Source organism: Anas platyrhynchos, chromosome 10, assembly GCF_047663525.1.
Source record: "Anas platyrhynchos isolate ZD024472 breed Pekin duck chromosome 10, IASCAAS_PekinDuck_T2T, whole genome shotgun sequence".
NCBI classification, from domain to species: Eukaryota; Metazoa; Chordata; class Aves; order Anseriformes; family Anatidae; genus Anas; species Anas platyrhynchos.
Window position 1 is genome coordinate 9,670,464 of NC_092596.1, and position 12,578 is coordinate 9,683,041.

General features: G+C 48.3%; 1 protein-coding gene across 25 annotated transcripts in view; it reads left to right on the forward strand.

Annotated features, from left to right (window-relative positions):
- Positions 1–12,578, forward strand: part of IL1RAPL2 (interleukin 1 receptor accessory protein like 2) — a 365,272-nt gene that overhangs the window by 109,372 nt on the left and 243,322 nt on the right. The window lies entirely within an intron of this gene.

Genomic DNA, 12,578 nt, shown 5'->3' on the forward strand with positions numbered 1-12,578 from the left:
CTGGAGCTGGGGCCGGTAAGGAGGGGCAGGAACTGAAAAGGACACTCAGCAGGACTAAAGGAAAGCGGTTCCTCTGTCCCCTGTGTCTAATACATGTGAAATTTGGAGCGTCTCCTCCTTTCTTTATGGGCCATCTACCCTGTCTGTTTTCTCTCCCGTTTGGAAATGTGTGCCTAACTCCTGGGTAATGTGCCTCCCACGCCATCTGACTAAACACAAAGCAGTAGGAAGAAGCTTCAGCTCTAGAGGGAAAACTCTTCTCTTCGTGAAAAAATGATGTCGCTTTGCTTTGCTTTTCCTTGACTTGCATATTTGGAGAAGCACAGGAATGAAGTCACTGCACAAACGCAAATAACCCCCAACTTCTTTCTCTAACATTTTTGCTTGAAAAATAGTGACTTTCTTTGTGACTCTGTTGGCATAAAATATTGATTTTGGCAGTGTTTGAATGCTGCTTTTTGCCATTTAGAAGCAGAATTACGCTGTTGAGACTTTGGACTTCTGAACAGGATGAAACATGGCTGCTGCTAATGGGAACTGTGATACTCCAGAAGCAAAAAAGCCTTTTCCAGGATTCACGTAGGGTCTGGGTCTGTGCAAGTCTGAGGGGAGAGGCAGTACAGCTCAAAGGGCCACGGAAATGCACCCACATCTCCTCGCATCCCATCCTGGGGTTTTCTTTCCTGTTCCTGTTTCATACTCACTTTGCTGTTCCCAGGTTCATATGGCCATGGAGAGCTGCCGTGTTTGGGGATAGGCTGCCTTGACCCCTCTGCTCTGTTCTTTTTGACATGATTTGCTTATTAAAGGCAGTTGTGTGCACACGGGAACATCCGTGGGCCTGCTGAACTGTAAAACCTCTTTGCAGCAATGTTTAATTTCCAGGGCCGTATTTTCACTTCTGTGTGATACCTGTTTGCAGTCTGGCACGTCTTCTGGCTCTGCTGCTTTACAGATCGAGCAGCAGAGAGCTGCCAACAAGGAATACCCCTTGTTTTCTGCAGAGCTTTGGTGCCTGTATATATGGGGTTGCTCCCAAGGACTCGGTACGTACTCGGTGTAGCTGCCAAGGACTGGGGGTGTTTAAGCAGTCTGGCGTTGGTTGCTGACGCTCTCCTTTCATTTGTTTTGCTTTGGAAAGGTCGCTTACACTCGTACAACCTCTTTGTTGCCAGAGTGGCTGAGAGTTTTCTAAGAGGCTGATTTCAACCTCATCGTTGGTTATTATGGGATGCAACAATCCCGTGTCGGGTTTTCCACTGCGTTAAGCAGTCACAGCATCTCCACGAACAGAAGCACCTGCTGACACAGGAGCTGCCTTCGGTGTGTTGGCAGTGGTTGGGTTTTTGCAGCAGTGCATTGGAGTGCAGCTCACTGTGGTGTGCCAGCTCTGTGGCGATCCCGAGCTGGGTTTTGGTCCCGACACAACAGCAGCACGCCTGCAAAGCCTCGCTCCCTGTTAGCTCCCGGGGCAGCTCTCTTACAGCACTCCCTTGACATGTGGAAGGCAGCTCAGGTCCCAGGGCCTGTGTTCAGTCAGATGTGGCCCTAGAGCTCGGCTTTGGGCTGGGCACACTTTGCCTGCAGCTTCCTCCCAAACCGCTGCCTTCTCTGTGACCGAATCCTTCTTGTTACTTCCCATCTGCGGTGCCTTTTTTAATCCAGAGATGTGAAATATTTGTTCCTGCACACACCGGCCTCTTGCTTGTTCTTGAAAACACGCAGTGGAGAATTGCGTTGCTGTCTGCTGCTGCTCTGCTTTTGATTAATCTGTTTTTCCACCAGGACTCTGTTATGAGAGAAGATTAATATTACAGAGAAGATACTTGTTTGTTTCAAACATTTTGTTTCCTTTCTCTGTTGGGAATAGGAGTGTAAACACCAGGCAATCTGAATTTAAATAGCTGAAGTATTGGTCTTGCTATTCCAATTGCTCGTTGTTACACTCGAGGACGTGGTTACAGCTGATTACACAGAAATACCTGAGCCATACATCTTAGGTTCTCAATCAGCATATTAGAGATGAACTGTGAAAATTGGAGATAGCTTTTTATGATAATTGGGAGATATTCTCCTTGAAGTATGCAAGACTCTTGAGAGAGGTCGAATTGCTTGTCTGTAATTTTGTTATAAGCCTTCCCTTGTATTTATTTAACACGTGGGTTCTTGCAGCTGGATATTGTTCTTCGGGCTCCCTGTCAGAGGCTGCACATTCAGAAGGCTGATCTCGGGTTCGATATCCTCACGCAGCAGCTTGTTCTCTAGACCACTTCTGGAGCATCCTCCACGAGCCTGACTCACACACAAGGCTTTGGTGTGCTTAAGTGAAGAAAATGCAAATTGTCCTTGCCCGAGCGGTCACCTGCACCTCCCCGTGACACACCAAGCGCCGTCGGGCAGCCCCTGCCCTGAACCTCGAGCTGCCATCGACTCCTCCAGGCTTCACCCTCTGGGGCTGTGCTGGAGCCAGGCTGGAGGCCTGGAGTTGTTCTCCTGTCCCTGCCGTGGAGTTGGGCTCTCCCCGAGGCCGGCAGCGCGGGCTGCTCTGTGTGCCCTGCTGCTGGCCTGGCCTGGGGGGCCCGTCCCTTCCAGGCACCCCCCCCCAAGACGTGCGGGGCAGCCCCAGGGCATGCTCTTGTAGTAAAATATGTAGGGTTCTGGCTGCTGAAGGGTCTTGGAGGGGATGAAGGTAACCCGGGGGGTAACTGAGAGGAGTTTTTCTCCTGCTTACTAAAATGGAAATTGCCTGGTTCGGGAGCGGGCTGCGATCCCTTCAGAAAACTCATCTTTAATATATTTCCCGTAATCACAGCCTAAAAACAACCCTGCGTTTTCCAAATGTTCTTTGCTTTTGACCCTGCTGTTCCTTACGCAGGCATCACGCAGCCAGGGCTCCGTCCCAGCGCGGAGCAGCATTGCGGTGAAGAGCCGGCTGCTTGTGCCTGATGAAAAACCCCCGTGGTTTCCCAGCGAGATCCCCACCGCTCTGGGGAGTGCTGACAGTGCCAAAAAAATGCGCGTTGACCTGTGACACAGGTGTGCTGTGCAGCAGGATTTCAGTGGCGCGGGCTCTTGAGAGCTTACTCGCAGAATATGCTGGGTCTTATGCTTCAGAGGCTCAGTGCCAGCTTTTGGGCTGTCCAAATGGAGCCTGGCTTGGTGGTCACCAGGTTAGCAAGCGTGTGCTGGCTCCGGGCGGGATGTGGCATGCTGGAAATGCTGAGTGCCCACTTTTCATCTGCTTTATAGTCTGACGAGGTGCTGGGGTTTGCCCCTGGTGTGTTCCTGCAGCATTGGCTTGCAGTTGAGTGACAGAGATGTCTCAGTGTTACTCCCCTCCTTCTGGACAGGGCTGTGTGGGATTTGAGCGAGGGCAGAGCTGCGTTACGGGGTCAGGTGGCAGTGCCCTGCTCCCTTGTCCATGCTCTTCACTCTTAGCCCCTTTCCCCGGGCTTTTTCTTCCACCAAGATCTTCCCTTTTGACAGCAAGCCCTGCTCACCGCAGGGTCTCAGCTCCGTGTGGTGAGCTGGGGGCGACAGCAGCAAGCTGAACGGGAACTTTGCCTTTCTGTGTGGTGCTGGGCCCAGGCACAGGGCTTGGAAAGGAGAACCGATTCCTGCTGGGGATGGGCTTAGCAGGCTGCAGTGGCAAGGTCGGAAATCCTGAGGAGGCTGCAACAAGATTGGCTTTTTGTAGCTCTCCGCGTTGTCACAAGGCCATCAAGCAAGAGCTTTTCTTGTTTGTCTGTGAATTTTAAACCGTGATGGTCGTCTCTCACTGCAGAGAGGTCAGGCACTGCGTGCAGTCATCTCCGGGTGCTGGAGTGCCTCTTCCTCTGCAGCATGGGCTGCTGGGCAGCCTCGCTGTGTTTCACCTGGAAGCGTGGTACGAGAACAGCCGGGGCTGCTGAGCCCTGGCCCCTTCTGCACCTGGCGAGCCCAGCAAAACCTGTGCCAGGAGGGAGTCCAAGCAAACCCAGTGCCCACAGCCCCCATGCCTCTTGAGAGTGGCTTCTCAGTGCTGAAACAGCCAAGAAAACAGCCCCAACAATTTGAAAATGTGTAATTTACTACATAGCCTCACGTTGTTGTGTAGGAGCCCAAGCAAGCAGCACCTGCTGGTGTCCCTGCGTGTAGGTGGTGCTGGTTGCTGAACACACAGGTCAGTAAACGGGAGCGTCAGGGCACCTGGCCCTAGCGGTGGGGAGGGAGCTGGAAGTGGGTGCTGCAGGCTGGAATTTGCAAGGCTCTGTTCTGGCTTTTGACTGCAGTGAAGTAAAGCTGGGGACTAGGACGTTTAAAAATTTAATGTGAAAACAATAGGCTGGCAGCCTGTGGTGCTGAGGACTTTTAAAAATTAAAGTGCCACCACGTTTAGTGGAGTTACCACAAGTAATGGTAGAAACGAAACCGCTGCTGCCGAGACAAATGTTCGGCTAAGTAAAGAGTATTACACTTCAAAACTGGCTTGGGTAGCCTAGGTAATGTGAAATGAGCTGTAGCTCTTAGAGCTCAGTGTGAAAATGAACTGGAGGTTACATATAATGAATATTTGCAGGGTAACAGCCAGGAATTTAAGTTAATTCTGAAGAAATCCAAATCCTCTATGTGCTGGTGGCTGTGTTCCCATTTGGGTTCATCTTTACTCAGGTTTGATGTTGAGGCCTTAGCTCCAAAAAGCACTGAACTGTTAGGTGGCTGCGATGGAAATCTGTACGCAGTGTCTTTTCTTTATCGATTCTGTGGTCCCAATGCATTCGTGCTTTGATTCAACAGGTGTGTGAGTGCAGGAGGAGCAGTTTATTTTGCAGTTGTAACACAATTTAATTGCCGCGATATTAAAGACCCTTCTTTGCTTCTGAATTTGACTGTGGTACAATTGAGAAGACGAAAACCCTTCAAAACTACCATCAAATCTGATGCTTAACTTCAGCGAAGAATCAGCTTGTTTGTAAACCAGGAGCAGCATTACCAAACCATCCGTCAGCTGTGATGATGAAAACAAAAACATTGAACAATCCTCCGCAATTGGTTGGGATTTGGAGCCCACAATTTTGTCAGACCTTTCTCTCTTAATGCATTGTTTTTATAAAAACAAACAAACGAACAAACAAAAAACAACACACAAAACAAAAATAAAAGTAAGCTTGTAACAGTTTGGCAAAGCTGTTTAGAAAGGAGGTGTGGTGTGATGGAAAGCAGGATCAGACATGCTGTGCCGCATTCGATCAGCACGTGTAGCCGCTATTGATTGCAGGGAAGCAGTGTCCGTTCGTACCAGGAATGAACTTGGCCAGACAATTACTCTGTGTTTTAATAAGAGATGATAATGAGTATTGATTAATGCTGTCGCAGGTGTTGCTGCAGCCTGAAGGAGCAGCCAGAGGAGCTGGGGATAAAGTCGGGTAGGTGGAAGGTGGTGCTGCCTTCCTGCTGCCTTCCTGCTGCCTTCCTGCTGTGTTAGCCAAGAGTCGCCACAAGTGGCTGGATTAATGCTTCAGCTGCCTGTACGAATTGCAAGAAATCTGTTTTGGAAAACCTAGAGGGCTTACAGTTTGGTAATTGCTCAACATCCCAGCAGAGGCTGGGCCTCTGATGGTAAAGAGGAACCCGTACAAGCCTGCCATAGCTGGAAATGGTGAATGTGTAGTGCCTCTGAGCTATTGTTAGCCCAGCTATAATCATAGCTATAGAGGGTTTAAAAATAGGATGGCCTGCTGGGAGGAAGCGTAAGGTAATAGTATGAATTAATATATTGTATTTATACACACAGCATGCTTTTCTTGCAGGCAGGGGAGTTTTAATTATAGCCTTTTACACACGTGGCACAGATCTCAGCGTACCTGTGGGGCTTGGGGCAGAGCGCAGCAGGCATGGAGCTGCTTGGGAAGGTGCAGGAAGGGCAGAGGTGGCCAAAGGCACAGGAGGAGCAGTGGGTCCATGAGAGGCAGATGTCACTTGTGCTATAATACAGCGGGGTTTAAATTTAGAACTCTTTGAGACCCAGCATCAAGTCAGAACCGCGTTGTTGAAAGTGTCTAATCAGCTCCAAGTGGCTGTCTTGTAAATCTCCAGAGTGGAAACTGGCCTCGGGCTAGCAGCCGTCCCCGCTGCATCTTTGCTCGAGTGAACTTTAATTTGACTCTTTATCAAGAAAAGCACTGAGAGAAAGAGGGGGTTGAGAAATGAGCGCAGAGCCACTCGCACAAAATGGGCTTTGTGTGGCTGAAGCTGATTTTGCCAGAGACTCTGCAAGGACTTCACATGCCCTAAAAGAAAAGCAGAGCCCTGTTACAAAGCGCATGGACCGAGGTGAGGCGAAGGGGCAAGGGAATGCAGCACTTCTGAGTTTAAATGCTCCTTTTGACTTTGCTAGATTCGAAGTGTGTACAGTGCCTCTGCAAATGAAGTGGTTTCAAATCAGGCTGCTAAAATCTGGGGCCGGCTTGCAAAGCTTTGTGCCTGGCTTTCTCTGCCAAAGTTGCTGACAAAAACGGGATGAGCGTCTTGGCAAGCACCCGAGATCGGCCTAATCATCGTGCTGTTACGCACTGGGGTGTTCAGCGAGGGGTCCTCAGTCAAACACCGCCTGAAATCCTTCTGGCTGGGGAGTCTGTGTGTCATTACACAGTGAGATCTACACCATGAGGAGGGATTTCCAGTGTTAGGAAACTAAGCAAACCTCCTCAGGTCTTCCTTGAGTTCATGTGGTTTTATTACAGTCTGCCATGCTGGAGACCAGCGGTTTTTCACAGGTCTCAGGCGAAATAAAATATTAGTGACAAATGGAAATTTAATCTCAGGGCAGTTTATAGTCCATTGATCAATACACTTTGGAGCAACCTTAGAGATTTGGGGGGGGAGAAGCTTTGTTTTGCAGGTGCTGAGCACAGACTGATTCCTAGGAGCCAGTTTGCAGTCTGGGCCCCAACCAGAATCTGAAAATCAATTTCTTCTGAAATAATTCAAATCCCTTTTAAAAGCCATGGTCTAGAAATGTAGCTTTTAACCATTTTTATGGGTGAAACGTTTGATATTTAGCAAACTGCATATTTACGCGTGTCCATATGTTGATGGCAAACATAAACATTTCTATGAAGTAGCACTGCAAATCTGTATGCTTCACACGTCGGAAGGGTGTCTGAGTCCAGTCTGTGTTCCCTGAGGGAATATCAAAATCATTTCCTAAAAGGAAATTGGATTTAAAAATAATGCTTAATGCCAAGTATTCCAAATCTATAGATCTACGTAGAGATGCTGCTATTTCTTCTCCTAAGGAAACAGTGGAAAAAGGTGACATGGTCTGTGTGTGCCTACAAAGTATGTGGCCTAAAAATCAGTCATGAAAGTCTACAGTCAGAAATTGCAGTAGCTCGGTCTGGTCAGCTTATTCAAGAGAAGGTCGCTGGTGGTCCCTACCCCCAGAACTACTGCTTGATGCTAAAATCTTCCCCTATTTTTTTTTTTCTTCCATACTATGCCATTGTTTTTTCCTCCAAGTCATCAAAGTGCTTGAGAAGGCAGCATGTATCAAGCCTTTCTAAAAGGTGCAAATGCTGGGTCTGCTTCCCTCGGGAGGGCTCTGGAGGTCTCAGCTGGGTCGTGGCCTGACCAGTCCTGGAGGACTTGCAGCAGAGAAGCCTCCGTAGCTCCTCACGCCCAGGTTCCAAGCTCAAACCTCGCTGCATCGTCGCTGTCCTCCTCATTGATTCGTTTGGTGTCTGTAAGTTGAAGCCTCTGCATGTTCAACATTTTCAAACCTTAGAACAGAAAAACAACCTGGCACAAAACCAGCCGTAGACTGCGAAGCCCCAAAATATCAGGAAGGAAGAAGCGTGAGTTATTTTTGAAGTTATCTGCTTCTACCTCGTTTGTTGGGGAAAAATAGTTGTGAGCTTCGGAGAGGGGCCATGGTAGATGCTGAAGGCTGTCACGAGGCTCTTTGTTCAAAAAGAAATCTTAACTAATGTAAGCCATTTGAAGAAGTGTTTTACCAATAATCTTAAAAATAGCTTCAGATGTCTTCTGATCTCGGCGGCCTTCCTTCTCCTCCAAAGATGCCTATTTACAACATTTTCTTATCTTGAAACTAGGTGAATGGTTACAAAAAGCTTTTTTTCCCCTTTGACATCCATATTGGAGGAGAAAATTATGTTAAAACCCCTTCAGCTTAAAGCTAATTAGAGTTAATAATGAAGCCTTTCTTCTCGCGTGCTGTTTCTCATGTAACTCCGATAATTACGTACGGGCAAAGGCATCTGTCTGCGAGATTGACAGGCTCAGAGGCTGGGGCACAAAGCTGGCTCTGTTGGGCTGAAGCCTGGGCTGTGCAGTGCCAGGGCCAAACTCTGCCCTGCTCTTCGGTCTTGTCTTATGGCCAGGCAGGTCCTGTGCCTGCGAGAGGACACCGGCACGGGCAGTGCATCCCAAATCAGCATCTGCCTCCGCGTGCTGTACTGCGAGCCAGCCTCATTTCCAGCTGGAGGGGAAAGCTTGGGAAAGAAGAGGTGGCTGCTGTGGTGCAAAGAAGTTAAAGTCTCACAAGAGGTTGAATCGTGCTTCTGTGCTCTTCCTTCGTTTAGCTGCAGTGGGGCTACCTGAAGGCAAATGAACCCCCGAGCTCCAGGCAGGGGTGGGTGAAGGGATAAAAGCTGAGCTTGGTGCTTAGGAGGAGCAAAATGGATCGGAGAATCTGCTCCCAGATACTTCTCTCACTCAGTCACTGGGAAGTGAAATGGGAAATGAAGCTGCCATTTCAAGCGAGTTATTTTCAAGCTGAAAGCTTTGAAGGTCAGCCCCACTGGAGTGACATTTTAGCCGGGGGAGCAGAGGAAAGATCATCCGGTGAGTGAAGCAGAGCCAGTCATGACCTTAATGGAGTTGTAAAAGCAGAACAAGAGAGTCCAGCAGCGAGTCCCCAAATCCAAGGAAGGATTTTATATTAAATCTGGAACAAAACAAGCAGCGAAGAAAGAAGTTTGAATGCTCCCCTCTTCTTCTTGTCAAAAAGAAAAGCACAGTGTTGAAATGGAGTTGTTTTTTTTGAAAGTAGCTCCTGATTGGTAATCATTGCTAAAATAAACTTCAGCTGCTCCAGTGCATGAACAAAATGATCTCTTATCCCCGAGGGTATTCTCTTCTCATCTAATTACTTTCTTCACAGAGGTAATTCAGTTGTTTGTAAAGGACCCATCAGAAATCAGTTCTGGAGGGACTGACTGCATTAGAGTTTGTTCAAGGCAAGGTTTTCAGAACATTTAAAAATTGGATTTTGTACTTGAATTTCATGCTCTTCGGTAGAGCTCCTGTGCAATTCGGTGATAACCGGCCCAGCCCAGCAACCGTCCTCGTCTGATGGTGGCTGCTTCAGGTGTGCTGCCGCTCTCTGGGAAGAGCAGCGGGGTAGCTCACGGTTAAAACTCTAATAAGAGCAGTGCTCTAGAAGCCCGAGTATCCAAATGAAGATGTCTTTTTTTCTTCTGAAAGGCAATTTAGATCAATCATGAGCTAATAGGTAAGGTGTAGGAACAGTGGAGCAGTGCTTCTGCTGAGTGTTTTGCAAATGCAAACACAGAGAGGATGCTACCTCTGGGTGAAAGCAGTTTACCTGTGCTTAGAAGTGTCTCGGTCACTCGGACACAGGTTGAATCCCTCTAAATCCCTCCTGCTGTGCTGTAGTAAAAATTATTTAGTGTATCTTGCTTTCAATTTATTTCCTGTTAAGAAGAGGGAAAACATTTCTCAACTCCTACTATGTTTTGGTTTTGCTTCAGCTGAAATATAAGCCCTCCAGACATGTGGCTTAGCACTTTTAAAACATAGATGATTTTTCAGGCTTTAAAAGAAAAAAAAAAAAGGCCATAAATTATGAATGTTGCTTGTATTTCAGTTCTTGTGTACGCACCTCCTGGTACTAAGAGCCAGGGTCAGGAGGATGTGAGAAACAAATTGTTATGAAAGAATTAACTCATTTCCCTGACCTAGACGGGGGTACTCGCTGTTGTAACCCTGGTGTTAGTCTGCAGGAAGCAGGATGCCCTGGGTAGGCTGACTGACCCCCGTAACTCAGCCTAATCTGGGTGCCTCATTCCCCACGCCACATTCATCTCACAAGCACTGCTTCGAGGCTGATCCCCTGAGCCCGTTGCCTCTTTGCACAGCTGAGCATTGAGTTGTGTTCTCTGCATGGCCATGGGGCCTTCCACCAAGGCAGGCAAACCTGGCATTATTTAGTATCCGTGCCTGAAATCGTGACAAACCATCCTTCTGGCAGCAGACGCTGCTCGAACGGTTCCCCGTGTTACTGATGGCCGTCTTGGCTGTAATTGCTGCTTGGAGACAACCGTATCGATTTAGGTCTAACGATCTAAAAACAAAGCAAAAACATTATTGTGAGGAGCACGGAAAACCCCGCGCTGTGCAGCGGAGAGGTGAACGCTCGCTTCCTGCTCAGAAGGCATGGCAGGGGCTGGAGGGCAGAGCTGGGTGAGTGAAACAGCTGGGAAATGCTTGGGGGCTGCGCAGTGACCCTGGGCAGGGTCTGCAGGGGAGGTGGGGAGTGAGAGAGAGCCTGGAGGGGTTCCTTGCCCAGGGGTTGTGGGCGCAGGGACCCGAGAAGCCTGAACTCTGAGATCCCAGCTCTGCCCAGCAATGCCTGCAGGAGCGGCGTCTGCTGCGCAGCCCCATGTGGCTCTGCCTGTGTCCTAGAGTGAGTCTGCTCTGGGCACAGACCGTGCTGCAGGAAGGCCTGTAAATCTTGGGAAGTGCTGGCTTGTGATTTCTGCGTCATCTGAGGAAGAAGGACCTGTGTCTCTGCTGCTCATCGGGGTGCCTGAGTGTGGGAAATGCACCTTAAACTCTGCACCTTACGCTACTGATAGCTTGCGCTCTTCTTACCAGCTCTTCATCTGTGCTTCTTGTAGGATTAATTATTAAAACTCACTTTGTGCTCCTTACTCTGGTTAACACAAGTTGCTGCCTTGGTGTTTCACGCGGGTCCCCGTGCTCGGTGTGTGCTGCCCTGCTGGGAAAGCAGCCCCTCTGCCAGCCCTCACCTCGCTGCCTGCTCGCTCCTCGCAGTCAGGGCTACCCCACAGCCTGATTTCACACGGTCTGATAGTAAAGCAAGGACAGCACGGGAGGTTTTTAAATGGTAATAAGGAGAAAAATCAATTTTAATCCCAGGAATAGAGGGCTGTGGGGGTAGAAGGTTACCCAAGATTGCGCTGCAGCAGTCAACCTGGCAAGGCGTTCCCAGGAAAATAAAAAGCTGGGAGCTGGGGCACAGAAGCAGTGCTTTGGCATGTTTTTACATGAAAAGATCACTCATGGAACCAGCTGGACTATGTGGAGCTTGGGTCTCAGGGGGAAGGGGAATTTGTTTTGCACAGCGCTTACTAATCACTTGTAGAATAAGGAGAAAATAGGGATTTGAAGTAATAAAAATAGGGATCCTGCCGTTACGCTCATTGAAGCAGAGTTTTCAGTCGTTACACACCCGTACCTTTCCTGTGAGCAGCTGTGTGAAAATGGCAGTGGGAGCAGTGCTTTGGTAAATTCCTTCTGAAACCGTGAGTGGTCGTGTTAGGCTGGGGGGGCTTTGAAAGCACCCAGCAGGGCAGCCCCGTGCACCTTCCCAGGCTGCTCAAGCCCCTGCGTTGGTCTTTGCTTTGGCAAGAAACAGCGCTGGTGAAGGTGATGGTGAACTTTAGGGCGCTTGCAGGAGGTAAGAAATCTTAATGCGGGCTTTGAAAAGAGCCGGAGCCGCACTGGCTCGCTGCCTGCTCGCTAACCTTGCGCTGGAAAAGCTCGGGGAGGAAAGTCAGGGAACTTGAAGGGAAATTATACACTGCCGTAGCTTTAGAAGCATGAGACAGCTTTCTTCTTCCTTATCAAAGAGTGATAATCAACTTTCTTCTTTGTGACAGAAGTAGCTGTAAAACCGTTCTTTTCTCTCCCACCCTGCCTTTTTTCTCATGTATTACTTTAAAGTTTGTTTGCCTTGTACGTACACACCTCTCCGCTCCTGGAGTTGACGGAGATGCTCTTTCATGAAATAACCATTAAAAAAAGTCAGTAAAGCTCTCGCCGTACAGAAAGCTGTACTTGCTTGCTATTTTAATACTTATCTAAAATTATGTTTTGGTTTTGAATGCGTTTATGCAAGTAGAAGGTAAAATAAGAAAATGGCAAAAAAAATCCTCAAAGGTTGTTATTTTTTATGAACAAACAGAATCATGAAAGTCTTTGCGCACGCAGCTCCTTGGTCAGACCAAACGTAGGTCATTGTCTTGGCACCCAGATTTCCACAGCTTTCTCTAAATAGAAAGTATTTTCCCTGAAGATACTGAGTGTCAGGTTAAGAAAACCAAACCCATTATTTACTCGAGTTCCTTCCTGGATTTTTTAATATACCTGCATAATATACTGCAAAATCTCTCCGATCTGGACCCTAAGAGCTATAGGGGTGTCTGACACCTCCTGATTTCTCAGTTAGCTCATTTCTCAATGAGATCACTGGAAATCCTTGGCTTCGCTTTTGTTTCTGGGCAGCTTTACATGGGAGGTGCAGACACAAA